Raw genomic sequence first — 7,777 nt, 5'->3', positions numbered from 1 at the left:
CGTACCTTGACGACAATCCACCTAGCAGGAGCCTTTGATTTAGGCTGTGGAGCATCATCAAGACCCTTGATAGCACTGTTCCGTATGAGTAACAATTAAAAACTGGTGTTGTACGTTGAGGTATTACCATGCAAATGTATTGAAAAGAACACTAACCTATTAATAATCCCCTTAAGGTAGTTGTCTAGCCTGTTATGCAATGAACAAAACCAGACAACTAAGTGTTCCTTGGGCAGGATGACCACCATCTACCAATGTCCGCTGCAGTGGAACCTAAAATGGGTTAGTACATTAGTAAACATTAATTAAATTTTGTTATTTTGTGACTTACCCATTTAGGTAGGCTCCAAGATACACATCGCGTTGTGAACTCTGCATCCAACTCTTTATGTAACTTTCAGATTCAAACTGCGATTGCCCAGACCTCTGAATGGACTGAGGCTCGAGGAATCCATAGATATCAGAATTCCCCGCTCGCATACATGTTTCAGTGAGATGCCTGTTTATGTTATGTCAAAGTTAAATATTTATGAATTGAAAGCCATAACTTAGGTAAATAAAAGCCTTTTATATAAAGACTTACAAAATCCACAACTGTAACACTGATATGCTGAGACATTGACCACCGTGTGCCATTTCGGAGAGGTCTTCGTGCTTTATGTACAGGGGGAAATCTGGATTAACGACCCTGAACACGGTGGCATCCCATCTAACCTGATAAGGCCTCAAGAAAAGTTCTGGGATGGTCAATGTCATCAGATAAAGCGGATCATCGACCTCCGGATCGGGCTTCGGAGGTGGTTTTGGCGGAGACACAGCTACCTGTTCATGAAACAAAGTTAAATAGCCTAATTTGAAAAGAAGAAACATATAGTAAGGACAATAAGTACCTGCTGTGATAAAGACTTGACCAGATGTGTTGGACTAAGGAAACCTCATCAGTGGGTACAGGAACTGGAGCATCTGCATCTCTAACCTCCTCCACACTCACCTTTACTTGGCCAAGCAACAAAGGAGTGTTATGAACAACAGTGGATCCCTCATAAACTCTCCCGATGGCAACCAGGCGGGCAGGATCTACTTCTATGTACAAGCCGCACCTGTTAGAGTCACCGGTCTCAGGATCGTTTCCTGAGGGATCAACACAACTCCCCTTTGTGCTCACTCGAGGACCGGAGGGACCAGGACCAACCAGAGGCTCAGGAGGCACTGCAAGTCCCTGAGATTGCATCTGCGACTGAAGGTGGCTGAAGGATGCCATGACCTGCCTCATCACTTTCTCTGTGATGGACTCCTCTAGCTGGTCCCTGATCTGCTGAGTCAGCTGGTGTAATTCGTCAGGAGGCAGGGAGGAAGCGCTACGGGACGTCCGTGGAGCCGATCCAAAGTATTGCTTGATGGTGACACCGGCTCCAATACCACGGACACGTCCAGGGTGCTCTGGATGTCCAATAGCAGCGGCCAGAACATCCTGATGTCCATGGGGGATGAACGATCCCTGTGTGGCTTGCTCCTCAAACGAATCCTGCACAGAAAACACACAGTGGTACATGGCATTCTCAAAATATTCAAACATAATTGTAATGGTTAGTTGAACATGACTTACAATCTTCTCAGCGATTTCCTTTGCGGCCTCAGTCATCATCTCCCTTGTCTTCTTCGTGTGGGCCATCTTCCACTTCACGTGGCGTCTGACCGGGGATGGAGGGTCGATGACGCCATCAACGCTTCCTGACTGTGCAGCTTCCTGCATCTTCTTCTTGGTCTTCTCAGCCAGGAGCTTCTGCTCCAAATAATCATAACCCCCACGAGACAAAACGTGGGGGGCAGTATTCTGCTTCTGGATGGCCTGTGCCTTCATGCGCACATCCTGAAAAAATTAAACAATAATGTTTGAAATGAGTAGAATGAAGTATAACAACTTCATGTTTATTATGAAAAACAACTTAAATGGCAAAGGAACATACCTCCCAAGAAGGGTCTCTGCGAGTCTGGCAAAACTGGGCCCACTTTTCCTTGTTGATGCCGTATTTGTCACAGATAGTGTCCTCGACACTGTCCTGATCGGCTGCAAGGGCCCATTTCCTCGTGAGGTCTGATTTAAACTGCCTCCATCTCTCCCCCACGGTCTGTAGTAACTTCCTTTTCGTCCTACTGTCAGAAGCCTCTGGGATATCAAATTCTGCTTGACAACATGAAACAAAGTTTATTTGTTACAATAATGAAATTTTTTGGCTATTAATTACACACAATCAAATAAGAAAAGAGAAATACCTGAATATCCTCCCAAATCAGGTCCTTCTGAGCAGTAGGGACCTCCTTCCAGTTCTCGTAGGTGATGTCCACCTTATGACGTGCCACAATCCCCAAATATGTTCTTAATTTCTTCTTGTGGGGACCGTCGGCCTTCCCTATAGCAGGATCAACATGCACCACTGGTCTCTCAACACCAGGTGGTCTAGTGGACAACGATCGTAGGCGTGAGGCTTTGCGTGTCCGCTTCACGGCAGACGTCGAAGCCGATGCGTTCGAAGTAGGAGGAGGAGGAGAAGGAGGAGAAGGAGGAGGAGGAGGAGGAGGAGGAGTAGTGGAGGCAGGTGGAGAACCCATGATCTTTTATACAATAACATACAAAATTGGATTAATGAAAAGAGGATTAGTGATAAGTTTTTTTTGGAAGGCAAAAGTATAAGATTATTAAACAAAACCCCACCACATAAGGAGACAAGACAAATTAACCAAAGGACTCTGAAAGATAGGTAGTTGTGCTTTTTAATTGTGATTTCATCCATGTTTTCTTTGATATTGATTTTCTTAGGACTTCATCCATGTTTTGACAGCATTTGATTTTCTTTTTTGCAGAAAAGAAAGAGGGGAACGAGCAACAATTTGAAGGTTGTACATTCAGGAACTAAAGAATTCAAAATAGCTAGTAATAAGAGGGATTTGTTTTTGGGATTTTCTGAGCACCAAGAGTTGCTACGCAAGAAGCTTGCACTTCAGGAGGGAAGGATATTTGCAGCTAATGAACAACTTTCTTAACTATTTGTCCTTCAGATTTTACTGTTTTTTTTTCTTATATGTAAATATAAATAATATAAGGTTATGCCATAGGGACATGGTCATTTTTACCCTTGACAATCTTAGAAGTAAATATAGACCATGTTTTCATGCCATACCCTTATACCATTTATATTTACATATTAGCAAAAAGAAACAGTAAAATCTTAAGGACAAATAGTTAAGAAACTTGTTCATTAGCTATAAATATCCTTCCCTCCTCAAGTGCAAACTTCTTGCGTAGCCGCTCTTGGTGCTCAGAAAATCCCAAAAACAAATCCCTCTTATTACTAGCTATTTTGAATTCTTTAGTTCCTGAATATACAACCTTCAAATTGTTGCTCGTTCCACTCTTTGAGAATGAGGAGGATCTTCATAGGACTTCATCCAGCTGATGTTTGTCGGCAGTTTCATCATCCACCACCCTTTTCTTCTGTGCCTTCTCACGTTCATTGTTGTTAAACCCATATTTATGCCTTCTTCCCTTTCATGTCTTGTTTGATCACAACTTTAGATGAATCTCCCATCTTCAGCATAGTTGAATCTCCTGTCTTATTGTCCAATGTCACATTTTGATGGCTTGTATCTCTTTTGTTCGTATGTTCTACTGCTTCAGCTTCACAATGCATAGAGCAATAAGAATTTTCCAGTCATCACCAAAGGCTTCTGCATCAGCGTTGACACTCTCCACCCTCTTTGGTTTATGCTTCTGTGTTTTCTTCCATGCTTCCTCCTTATAATTCTCAGATTTATTGGAGGTCCCACTAGAAGGATCAACACCAATCCATGCCTGTTCCTCCTCTACCAGCTCAATATCTTTCATTTCACCTTTGCTTTTGAAAACTACACTGTAATTTACAAAACAAAAGTTGAAAGGAAAGATATTGACCTGATAGACGAGGAAGAAGCACAGATTGGTGGTGATCGTTCTAGTGCAACCTCGAATAAAGCTGAGATTTATAACGAGGAGGCATGGAAGAAAACACAGAAGCATAAACCAAAGAGAGTGGAGAGTGTCAATGATGATGCAGAAGCCTTTGGTGATCACTCGAAAATTCTGATTGCTTTACGCATTCTGAAGCTGAAGCACTAGAACATACGAAGAAAAGAGATATAGGCCATCAAAGTGTGGCATTGGACAATTAGACAGGAGTTTCAACTATGCTGAAGATGGGAGATTCAGCTAGAGTTGTGATAAAACAAGACATGAAGGGAAGAGAGCATAAATATGGGTTTAACAACAATGAACGTGAGAAGCCAGAGAAGAAAAGGGTGGTGGATGATGAAACTGGCGAAAAACATGAGTTGGATGAAGTCCTAAGGAGGCAAATTGAAACAAAAAACCGATGCCTCAATAAGAGAAAAATGTAGTTGTCACTTACTAGGTTTGGTGACCTCTGTCTCTGCAGAAAATTACATTAGCCAATGTTAATCAATTCTCCTTCATCATGATCATTTCGATTTGCATGAACGTCGTCAGCTTCTTCTTCTCCAACAACTTACCAGTGATTTGAGCGGTCAAAGGACTAACATAGGTGTCCATGTATGAATCATCATCTTCTACATTAACACCAACTGTTTTGCCCTGCAAAACCACGCACCACCTTTCATCACAAGGGTCTTGCACGTAAAATACTTGTCTAGCTTGTTCTGCCATGATGAAAGGGTCATTGTGGTAACCAAGTTTCTTTAGATCTACCAGGGTAAATCCTATATCATCGGTGCGCACACCGGTGTTGCTGTCAACCCATTTACATTTGAAAACACATACTATAAATTTCACATAATTAAGCTCCCAAATTTCATCAATGAACCCAAAGTAAGGGATGGAAGCTACACAGGGATTGGCGTCATTGACACTTGCAAAGTGTTGAGATTCAGCCCTTAGGGTGACCCCGCTGTTCTGCATTGTACTTTTGTCATCTTGTGCTTTTGTGTAAAATGAATACCTGTTTATGTCGTATCCTTGCCAGGTTATAACATTTCTTTTAGGCCCATCTGCTAGTTTTCTTAATGTTTCTGAAGCATTCTCATCTGCAAAGATTGTATCTTTAAACCAATCACATAAAGTTTTGTTATGCTTTTTCAACGCCCAATTCTTTGACATTTTCGGATTATTCTGTTTGACTAAAGCTTCATGCTTAACTATGTATGGCAAAACTTCATTACTGTTGTTCAAGACATACAAGTGAGCTTGTAACAAATCTTCTACACTTGGAGTGATCACATGCAGTCCTCTTGAACCCTTACCACCCACTATGTCATCATGCCAACACTCAGGAAGCCCAACAGCTTTAGTCTTCTCTAAGTGTTCTGAACAAAATTCAATGGCTTCTTCTGCAATGTACCTCTCAACAATAGATGCTTCCAAATGATATAGATTCTTCGTATACCCTTTTAAGATCTTCATGTATCGCTCAACCGGGTACATCCACCGTAGATAAACAGGACCACAACATTTGATTTCTTTGACCAGATGCACAATCAAGTGAATCATGATGTCAAAGAAAGCAGGGGGAAAATACATCTCCAACTGGCACAGTATAATTGCGGCCTCATTTTCCAACTCATCAAACATTACTGGATCAATCACTTTGCTACATATAGCATGGAAGAAAAAGCACAGGCGAGTTATCGTGAACCTGACTTTGTTTGGCAAGATGTCTCGTATAGCCACGGCTAACAATTGTTGCATGAGCACGTGACAATCGTGAGACTTTAACCCTACAAGCTTAAGCTCCTTCAACTGCACAAGGCTCTTAATATTTAAAGAGTATCCTTGTGGAACCTTCACCCGACGAAGACACTAACAAAAACTTATCTTCTCTTTCTTGGACGAAGTATGGCAGGCTGGGGGCAAGTAAATTTTCTTCCCATCAGACCTTGGATGCAACTGTGATCTTATACCCATATCAGCTAGATCTTGATGGGTATTTAAGCCATCCTTCGTCTTGCCTTGAATGTTAAGGAGCGTCCCAATCACACTGTCACAAACATTTTTCTCCACATGCATAACATCAATACAATGTCTAACGTCAAGATCACACCAGTACGGAAGATCAAAGAAAATGGACCTCTTCTTCCATATGCAACTCTGACTTTTATCCTTCTTTTGGGTCTTCCCAAATACAGTGTTCAGGTGTTGAACCCGCTGATATACCTGCTCACCAGTGAATGGTATCGGCGCAATATCATGCTCTTGACTTCCATTAAAAGCTTTTCTCAGTCGTCTGTAAGGATGATTGGGTGTTAGAAAGCGGTGATGCCTACTGTAGACTGTTTTTCTCCCATGTTTCAGTTGTGTGTAACTTGTATTTTCTTCACAGATGGGGCATGCATGATGACCCTTAACACTGTAACCGCTGAGATTCCCATATGCTGGGAAGTCATTAATGGGACAAAAAAGTGTTGCACGCATTTCAAACGTCTCCTTGCGAAACGCATCAAACACTACAACCCCCTCGTCCTACAAGACTCATTGCATTCAGTCTCAAACGGGAATCTACGGTTCACTCAGCATGAACAACAATTATTTATATAGCAAATTACATTCAGCACGTATAACAACATTCATGACATACAAGAACATTCATGACGTACAAGAACATACAAGGACATCAACAGTTGTGTGTGTGTGTGTTTTGTGTTTGTCTCTTTATGTGTGTGTGTGTGTGTGTCTGTCTATGTGTGTGAGTGTGTTTGTGTATGTGTGTGTCTGTGACTCAGTGTGTGTGTCTTTGTGTGTGTGTCTGTGGCTCAGTGTGTTTGTGTGCTTGTCTGTCTCTTTGTGTGTGTGTGACTGTGTGTGTGTGTGTTTGTCTCTTTATCTGTGTGTGTGTGGGTGTGTGTGTTTGTGGTTGTCTCTTTATCTGTGTGTGTGTGTGTTTGTCACTTTATGTGTGTGTGTGTCTGTCCATGTGTGTGAGTGTGTTTGTGTATGTGTGTGTTTATCACTCAGTGTGTGTGTCTTTGTGTGTGGGTCTCTGTGTGTGTCTGTGGCTCAGTGTGTTTGTGTCTTTGTCTGTGTCTTTATGTGTGCGTGACTCTCTCTCTGTGTGTGTGTGTATCTTTATGTGTGTGTGTGTGTTTGTGTTTGTGTCTGCGTGTGTTTGTCTCTATGTGTGTGTGTTTGTGTATCTGTGTGTGTCTCATTGCAGGGTAGCAAAGGATCATTAAATTGTAAACATCATGAGCCACATGATGAGGGAAGCAGTATCAAATCAATGCTTTACAAGCTTTTGGTCAATCTAAGGAGTGGTGTCTTCATGCTGCAAATTGATGGTTTCTGAGTGGAAAATCCTAATTTGGTTAAGCCTGAAATTCTGCAGCATTTGCAAAGCAGATTCAAATTAATTGAAGTTATGTACGAGCACTGTAGCTTTTACAAAAATAAGCACTGCAGCTTATTTAAGGCACAAATTCTGCAGCATCTGTAGTATGTGGGTGGAAAAAGGGTGGGAGTGGAAATTTAAATGGAGAAGACACTTGTTTGACAGAGAGCTTGAGATGGCAGATTGTTTCCGTAATGATGTTGCTGGCAGCTGTATTCAGATTCACGAAAAAGATGACTGGATCCGGAAAATAGACCCTACTTGACAATATTCGGTATTTTTGACATGTGATAGAATACTTCCATTATTATGGGAATCTATGACATGGGTCAACATTCATGGAGCTTTTCCGCAGAAACCATGGCAGCACTTTTCCTAGCACGCGT

The sequence above is a fragment of the Glycine soja genome, chromosome 13, assembly GCF_004193775.1.
Source record: "Glycine soja cultivar W05 chromosome 13, ASM419377v2, whole genome shotgun sequence".
Lineage (NCBI taxonomy): Eukaryota > Viridiplantae > Streptophyta > Magnoliopsida > Fabales > Fabaceae > Glycine > Glycine soja.
This window is presented reverse-complemented; position numbering follows the sequence as displayed.